The sequence below is a fragment of the Lactuca sativa genome, chromosome 6 (assembly GCF_002870075.4).
Source record: "Lactuca sativa cultivar Salinas chromosome 6, Lsat_Salinas_v11, whole genome shotgun sequence".
Taxonomy (NCBI): domain Eukaryota; kingdom Viridiplantae; phylum Streptophyta; class Magnoliopsida; order Asterales; family Asteraceae; genus Lactuca; species Lactuca sativa.
In genome coordinates, this window is record NC_056628.2 from 198447397 (window position 1) to 198456185 (window position 8789).

Genomic DNA, 8789 nt, shown 5'->3' on the forward strand with positions numbered 1-8789 from the left:
CACATCAATTCCAGTCAGGGCTCGGCCAAGCACTTTAGATGTCAGCACCAAATCATCGAGGGGCCCATAGATATCGTTTCTCCTATTAAGGCAAAAGTAACGAATAAACTTCGACTACATAGACTCTATCTATTTCATCATGTCACACATGGACATACCCTTTATAACTTCGTGTTACGGTTAGGATTAAGTTAGGAGTAGTATAGTTTGTTTTATTTAAAAATAAAATAGTTTAGTTTGACCCTCTTCACGTCCCTAGTTCCAAGATTAGAAAAAGTCTTAATGGACCATTTCGTTTGACATCACTAATATTCCAAAGGTTAGAAAAAAGACTTGTAAGTACAATGGGACCATTTCGTTTTGGAGAACGCACCTTGCTTTAGGTTGTGTTCCACATGGCTCCTTTGATTCGTACCATGTTTTTTCTTATTTCTAATCAAATTTATATAGTTATTAATTATAATTTACTATTAATAAAAAATATTATTGATGTACGTTTTTTCTTCTATAAGTAAAAAAAGCAATATTTTAATATTTTGATTAATTTATTTTTTCTAATAATAGGTTCGTTGGATTGGTTGCTAGTAACAGAGAAAATTTTAATTAAGTTGGGTTGTCATTTGTGAATGTAAAAGAAACATAAATTAATTTTATTAAAAAGAGATGTTGAGTTGGTTTGGATTTTGTTAAATATAATCTTACATGTCAAACCAGCCTATGAATGGCGGCTATCATCAATTTCAAGTTGTTCCATAAAATTGCTAATCTCCTTTCCTGTCGCACTCCACATAATCTTAATATTTGCTAGTTAAACACATGCATGATCATATACATAAGGAAATATAGAATTTCTTGGACGAAATAGTGTAAAACTGAAACCACAATTACTTTTCTTTATAATCCTATAATGCTAAAGTACAAATAAAGTAGCAACATGAGACTATAATACAAACAATACAAAGGGAAATACAAGTCACCTATTTTAGTTATTTTAGTTAATTAGACATTCTAATATCAATAATTGGATAAAAACAAAGTAAAAAGAACAATCGACAAGACCAAGCTATATGCACCCCACTTGATCCTTAGAATGTCATTTTGTGGCTTGTCCTTGATACCTCTTGTCCCTTTTATCGTCTAATTAACCATAACCACCTACAAACAAAGATTTGCATGCATGCAAACAATATATGAAATGAAGCAACAACAATAATAGAAGGAACATTAAGACATATGTATTTTTCAAGGCTGAGGATCAAAGGTTGCAGTAGGGCCAACTGAGTGGCCAGCTCCGGGGCTATGTCCTGGAGTTGTAGGACGGAAATCTCCCTCGTTTATGACTACAAAACCAGAATCTTGTCCATGGTAATGATTGTTTGTAGAAATGGTTGTCTCTGTACTTGTTGCACCTTTGTTGCTCTTCAAGCTTACTGCTCTTCCTTCACTTGAAGTGAATAGGAATAATGTTAGTAGTAGTATTAGAAGTGCAAAAAATTTCATGTTTATGGTCTTGAAACCAGTCATGCCAATAATCATATTTATGTATATATAATAGAAGGCAAAACGAGGAGATTGATGGGGATAGGTGTGAAGGTGGTGTATATTTCTTGCAAGTAAGATATGCCATTAATCACAGGTATATATATATAGGCAAGGAGAGTTGAACCAGTTAGCCTTTAGTGGGTTAATCAATTCACCTATGCAAATACAAACGACTTGGTGGACATTGCAGTCAACTTTACTAGCAATTCTTGTACATCAACAACATTATAATGCACATACATGTACCTACCCACATAAGTTCTCCCTTGTTCATTCTTAGGCCTCGGTGCACAATCATATGTCATTCGTACAATATTCCAAAGACATGTTATTAACGGGTTAATTTTTCATTACCAACTATCTGAAATTTCCGTTATTGAAGTAGACAAATCTACAACTATTTGATTTTTTACGAATATTAATATCATTAAGATGCGAGTGTAAGACATGTGGAGTCTAAGGTACTATTCGTTTTTTCTAAGACAAAATGGTTGCAGTCTGTGGACCACATCTATAAACATCTGCAGTAGAAGCAGGTGGACCAAACGTCTGCAGTCTGAAAAAAAAAGGTTGTTTATTTTTTTAACATTTGCGGGCTAGTAAATAAACTGATTTTTCTAAACTTCAAAGTGATTTTTTAATATTTTTATGACTTTGTTATAAATAATTAACGAATCTAGATCAACTTTTATGTATGATTGTATAAAAATAAAAATAAAAATGGTATGAATTAACGTATATATTTGATAAAACCAACAACTTTAGTTGCAAAGTTATAACTAAACATTATAATTAGTGATACATAAATGGATGAAAATAAACTTTGATTATTTCAATTAAATCATTAAAAACGTACCAGAAATATTTTCTCTAGAAATTAACGATACTGTATTAAATAATGTTGTATAAAATTTGGCAATAAAATATAAGAATATATTATGATTTTTTTTCATATTTATATAAACAACTTCAACGACTATTATTGTAATAAAGCTTTATTTATAAATTTGTTAAAAGTATTATGTTTGTATCGTCGAACGTTTTTTTTAAGTTTTATATTTCTTTTGAGATTGTTTATCATTAATAAAGTTGGAAAAAATATAAATTAAAAAAATTGAAAAAAATAAAGATATATATGTTTTTTAGGCTAGAAGATGTCTGAAGATGTTAGAAGACTCTGGTCCACATTTGCGTCAAGAAGAGCGCGCTCAGACATTTTTAGGTCTGCAGTCTTCAAAAAAACAAACAGTCTACGAAGGCTAATGTATGCGCGTGGTCTGCGCGGCGCAGACAGAAGAGGTCACGCAGATCTGCAGACAAAAAAACAAACACTACCTAAGATTATCCTCCAAAATAACACTTACTGAGAGATGGTGACTCAACTCCGACATATATAGACACTTAGGAAAATGTTGTATCAATATATGATAAACTAGAACTCCTTAAAGCCGGATGCTTGATGAAAATATACAAGGATGTGCCAAGGAACTGATTAAGATGTGAGGGTAAGACATGTGGAGTCTAAGATTATCTCTCCAAAATAACACTTACTGAGAGATGATGACTCACCTCCAACATATATAGATACTTAGGAAAATGTTGTACGGATATGTGATAAACTAAAACTCTTCCTTAAATACGGATGCTTGATGAGGATATACAAGGATGTACCAAGGAACGGAAGTGCTCTGATACCATGTAAGATATACGTGGAGTACTCCACAATTATGTTCCCCAAAAAAAACTCTTATATATGGAGAGAGTCGGAGATGATGACTCCAACATATATGTTAGAGAGACGAATTTTGCTCCCTTGGACACATCTTTTGTCCATCTTCATCGAGCCTCTGTTTGTGACAGGTTGTTAATGTATCCAATGCGACGAGATATAGTCATATAAGTGTTTATATATGTTGGAGTCGTCTCATATTCATAAAGACTCTTTTAAAAAAAAAAAAAAAAAAAAAAAAAAAAACAATATTAGACTTCACAAAGGTCTTCCATCGAGGAATATGCCTCTTTATGGTAACAATGGATCTAGGATTTAATGGCAGTCGTAGATTCAATAATAGCTTTTTAAAGTGGCAGCATATCTTATATCTAATGGTAGTGATTAATGTTTGAAAATGAATCCTAGAGTAACGGAGAATTGCCAAAATGTGAATGGGTCTCTAAGAGTCGATGACATGTACCTGTTCACCATGTTATACGAAGTGGTACATAGAGAAGCAATGAAATCTTCTATATCGTTGACTAAAGCTTATGGAAACTATTTCCAACAGAGAGAAGCACTACAAAATGCTCTTTCGATGATTGTAGTGTCTGCATCAGTATTTGTACCACATGTAGAAACTCACAAGAATGATGTTGCTAAATTAGTTTGTTGGTCTACAGCAAAAGGAGGTCCTTTGTGATAAATGCAAGTTGCAATCGATAAGATCCCACGTTGTGGGATAGATATAAAATTTCATTCCAAGATCTAATATCTAATAATATAATATTCATACGTAATTATCAATTTCATTCCAAGGATCTAATATCTAATAATATAATATTCATACATAATTATATGTTAATTGTTCGGATAAAAAACAATAACAAATACTTTCAAAATCATGATATATAAAAAATTTTATCAATTTTTATAATAACTTTCAAACTAAGTTACTATCTAATAATCTTAAAAATCGTCATAATTACCTAATCTAATTTTTAAATATCATATTTATTTTTTATAATATCTTAAAACTATAATATTTGATCAAATTATTTTTTTTTTTAATATTTTTAACATTTTAAATTTTTATTTTTATCAATTGACTATTACATATTTATATAAAACACATTTTTTTTTAATTATTAGGGCCGAATGTATATCAATCTTCAACCTTTTAATTTTTATGTATCACATCGTTACCCTTTTTTCCATAATTTTCCTTTCATTCTTCAAAACCTAATAAATGATCTTATTTCATTTTCTTTCATTTTTTCCACACTAAATTTAATTTTATATATATATATATATATATATATATATATATATATATATATATATATATATATATATATATATATATATATATTATAATTATCCTGTCTTATCTACAGTAAATTAGGTGATTTTTTGGCAGAAAAGGTCCTTCTTTTATGATGGTAATGCATCTTTTGGCTTTCTTGCTTTTCTGGTCAGTTTATGCCGTTTTGTATAAAGTTTGTCGACACGTGTTATTTTGATTTTGCTTCGCTGTTTTGTCGCCCAATCAGGTTTTGATTTCTGTTTCTGAACTTTTCTCAACCGCCTCATCTGTTGCTTTCAAATGTTACGACCTACTCCAGAAATAGAGAATAGAGAAGAGATCGTTTCGTATTACAAGACAAACCTTCTTCTTCGTTTTCGACCACACCTCTCTGCTGTGACACCGCCTTTGTCGGTGAGTTGCAGGATCCATCGATGACCTATCCGCCTACACCGCCTATTTCACCCTTTGCTCCCCCACCCACTGTCTCCATTTACATCTCCTTCACCGATTCCAGTCAATATCGGTAAGTGGGAGAAGAAGACGCCTCCACCACTTTCCGGTATTCTTCAGCCGTTTGTTCCTGATCCTTCCATTTTATGCGTTCTTAATTCAATTGAGTCGGAGCAAACCAACAAAACCTTCAGCCCATTTACCATCGGTGTCACCATCTTCTCTATCATCGACAACTGTGTTTATGCATCTTCACTTTTTCGATTAGGGCTTCCGCCCCTATCACCGCTATCGATTGGTGGAGATGACATCGTTCGACATCGTCACACCCCTGCGACTACTCCTTCTCCACCTCCTTCATGGGTAGTGGAATCGAGGTTATGGTTGGCGTCTCAAATGATCTTTTGGCCACCCTCAGCTCCTCCACGATCGCCGCTGGTTTGTGGGTTTCCCAGAATGTCTACAAATACATGATTTGAGGCGGAGCCACCAACAAGTATTATCTGTTATCCCGTCCCCGTCTCTCTGTATATATTATCCAGTATATTCAATATATCTTTAGCTTAAATCCGAGTTGTGGTTCCTGTTGGGTTGTTGTTTCTTTTTCTTTTCTTCTCCCATACAACCATCTTTATATTTACTTTGTTTGTAGAAAGGATTGTGCCAAGAATCAAGTGAGGCCAAAGACATACCACAGGTATGTATCCATCCCTATTTTCTTTCAATTTTCAACATGTTGCCATAGAAGTCCAATTTTGTTGACTTCTACGATCATATTGGTTCTTGACATTTCTTACACTCCTGTCTATTGTTTTGGATTTTGTTGCAGAGGCCAAGGGGATAAAGGTATATGAGCTCTTTTCCACTATTATTGTTATAATTATTATACACGCATGTACATCTGGACTGATGGTTCTTTATTTGGTTATTAGTGCTTCTTCTTTTGTGAGATGTGAGGTGTTAGGTGTGACAGTTGATAGATAAATGTTTGGTTGTTTTGTTATGTTAGTTCAATTTACCAACATCAGGTCTTTTGTTTTCTTTTTTTTTTTTTCTTTCATACATGATCAACTATAAAATTTGTCGATTTATTATGCAATAAACATAATTTTGAACTTACTGTGCATTTGACACCGCATGTGTCTTGAAATAAGAAAAAGATTGGAGAATGTTGGTGATCAAATACATTTAGCACAAATCAGACGCGTGGTTGATTGAAGGTAGGGGTAGTTAGGTAATTCCACATTCATTTCAAAAATAACCGACCTCAAGAACTTCTTGGGCCTTCCTTTAGATTCAATAAGAAACTTCCTTAGCATCACAAATAACCTAAAAATATTTCATACAATATTTTGAGAAATTGGGAAGAAGAAAATTACAAAATTACAGTTTCAGCCAAAAGGTTGTAGACAGACTTACTTTCTTTCATATGTCAGAGAGCTTATGGATGCGATAAGGGACACAACTGGAAAATAAATGTAAAATAAGATGTCATTATTTTGCCAAGGGTATTTTAGACACTCGAAAAATAGTCCAGCTATTCGGTAAAACTATGTGTCAAACATTTAAACTTTCATGACCATTATTGAGGGAAGGCCCAAGAAGTTCTTGAGGTCGGTTATTTTAGAGATGAATGTGGAATTACCTAACTACCCCTACCTTCAATCAACCAAGCATCTGATTTGTGCTAAATGTATTTGAACTTCATTTGGTGAATTTTTGATGAAGTTGATCATCCGGTTTTAAACTTGATCTTCTACATGGTCAAAAACTGCATCCTTTGTAATAAATGAGCAATGACTCAATGTACCGGTGTAAAAAATTTAGGTTATATTTTGAACAATTTTTGTTTTTTATTCGGGTAACGATATCAGTTTGAGTCGGTTTGTACTGGCTTTATTCCTTATTTTCACCTATTCGTCCCTATGAGTTAGTTAACTTTTTAACCTTCGTGAATACAATATAACCCTGTTGTTATTTGGTTAAATGGATGTATATTCGCTGAAGTATTAATAAGAAGACCACGTTCCCCTGGTAGTTGCTTTTTTTTTCTTTTTATCTGTTGTATTATATTTCAATAAAGCAATTTTAATGATTTTAGAATTATAGCATATTCCAGTAAAGCAATTTTAATGATTTTATAATTGTTTTTTCATTATTTTAAGTATATTCTTGATGGCACAACTATACCACCAAGAACAGAATATTTGTAGAAGTGGCTAAAGTACGTTACTAATCTTTTTGTATTATAAGATCTTACTTTGATGAATATTATTTTGTTTATATGTTAAAATGAGAATTTGATGTGGATTTTTTTCTCCAACTCTGTTCAGTTAGGCAAAGAGACTTACAGTTTCTGTTTGAACAAATGGATTCAATTTAATAATTACTTCTCAACATTACAAAACATGGTAACTGAGTCTTTGGATTTTTTTTATTTGGATAGGTTGTTGAGTGTCTTGGTGAGATAGTGGGGCCACGTGAGCCTAACATAAAAGAAAGCGAGGGAATACTTGGGCTAAATACAAATTTATATCACACTTAAAAGTCAAAAAAATAAAAATACCTTGCCATTTACTGCATTGAGCCCATACTTGGGCTAAATATATTAATACATCATCTGCCCCATGCGAAGCATGGGTTTGCATCTAGTTTAATATTAATAACTATAACTTCAAAAATAAATATAATTAATTAAAGATAATTAATAAACACAAAAACTAATAAAAATAAAAATATTTTATTAGTTAAAAATAAAAATTACATAATAAAACTAAGAAAATATAATCAAAAATTACATAATAAAACTAAGAAAATATAATTAAAAATTACATAATAAAAATAATAAAACATTATTATAAACTAAATCACTTTGAATCCTTGTCTGAATCATCTATCAAATCCTCAATGAACATATATGAATCTTGATCTGATTCGTGAAACATATCATCGTGTCACTCCTTGACCTTGGACTGTATGTTAGCTGGAACGTCCCGATTTTCAATCTATTTTTTTTTATTTTTATAAAAAAAAAAACTCATTTATTTTTGGCAAATACCAAAGTTTTACATTCAAAAGTCATTTATCTTATTTCAAAGTATATGCGGAAATATGTTGTGAATGTGTGTGTATGGTCGAGCTTCGCCCTTCTTATTATCTGATAAAATACCTGAAAACATTGAATATCAACTGGGTAAGCGCTAGGATTAATGAGTTACCCAAAATATCATATTACACAATACATATACAATGCATACCCATAACGGCTCACGGCCTCATTGTTGATCCACCAATAAAACATATAATGGCCTTCAACATAAACCTGATCCGCCCCTTGCCTTCAACATATAGCTGTTCCGGACTTCGCCTTTTAGCATAATCCTAGTCCACACGAGTCTATTGACCTTCAAAACAAAGTTTGGTCGCCCTAAACTACCCATATAATATATCCTCTCTCTCTCTCTCTCTCTCTCTCTCTCTCACACACACACACACACACACACACACACACATATATATATATATATATATAGGTTTATGTTCTCTGGAAAACAAAAAACCCTAAAAATCATAAAAATGCATAAAAAAATACTTAGAGATCACAAAACTTTTTTTTGAATTTTTTTTTGAAAAAATCGCACATTTTAACAAAAAAATCGCTGAAAAAAAAATTTTGGATTTTTTTTATAAAACAAAACAAGAAAAAAAAGTTGGTTTCTTATTTTTTTTTTCAGCGAAATTAAAAAAAGAAACTGCTATTTTTTGTGTAAAGTCAAA

General features: G+C 31.9%; 1 long non-coding RNA gene across 1 annotated transcript; it reads left to right on the forward strand.

The window, feature by feature from the left end:
• The first annotated feature begins 4677 nt into the window (after nucleotides 1-4677).
• On the forward strand, nucleotides 4678-6053 carry LOC111901750 (uncharacterized). The gene is made up of 2 exons (XR_002853597.3): nucleotides 4678-5709; nucleotides 5842-6053. It is a non-coding gene; the product is annotated as an uncharacterized LOC111901750 (long non-coding RNA).
• The last annotated feature ends 2736 nt before the right edge of the window (nucleotides 6054-8789 follow it).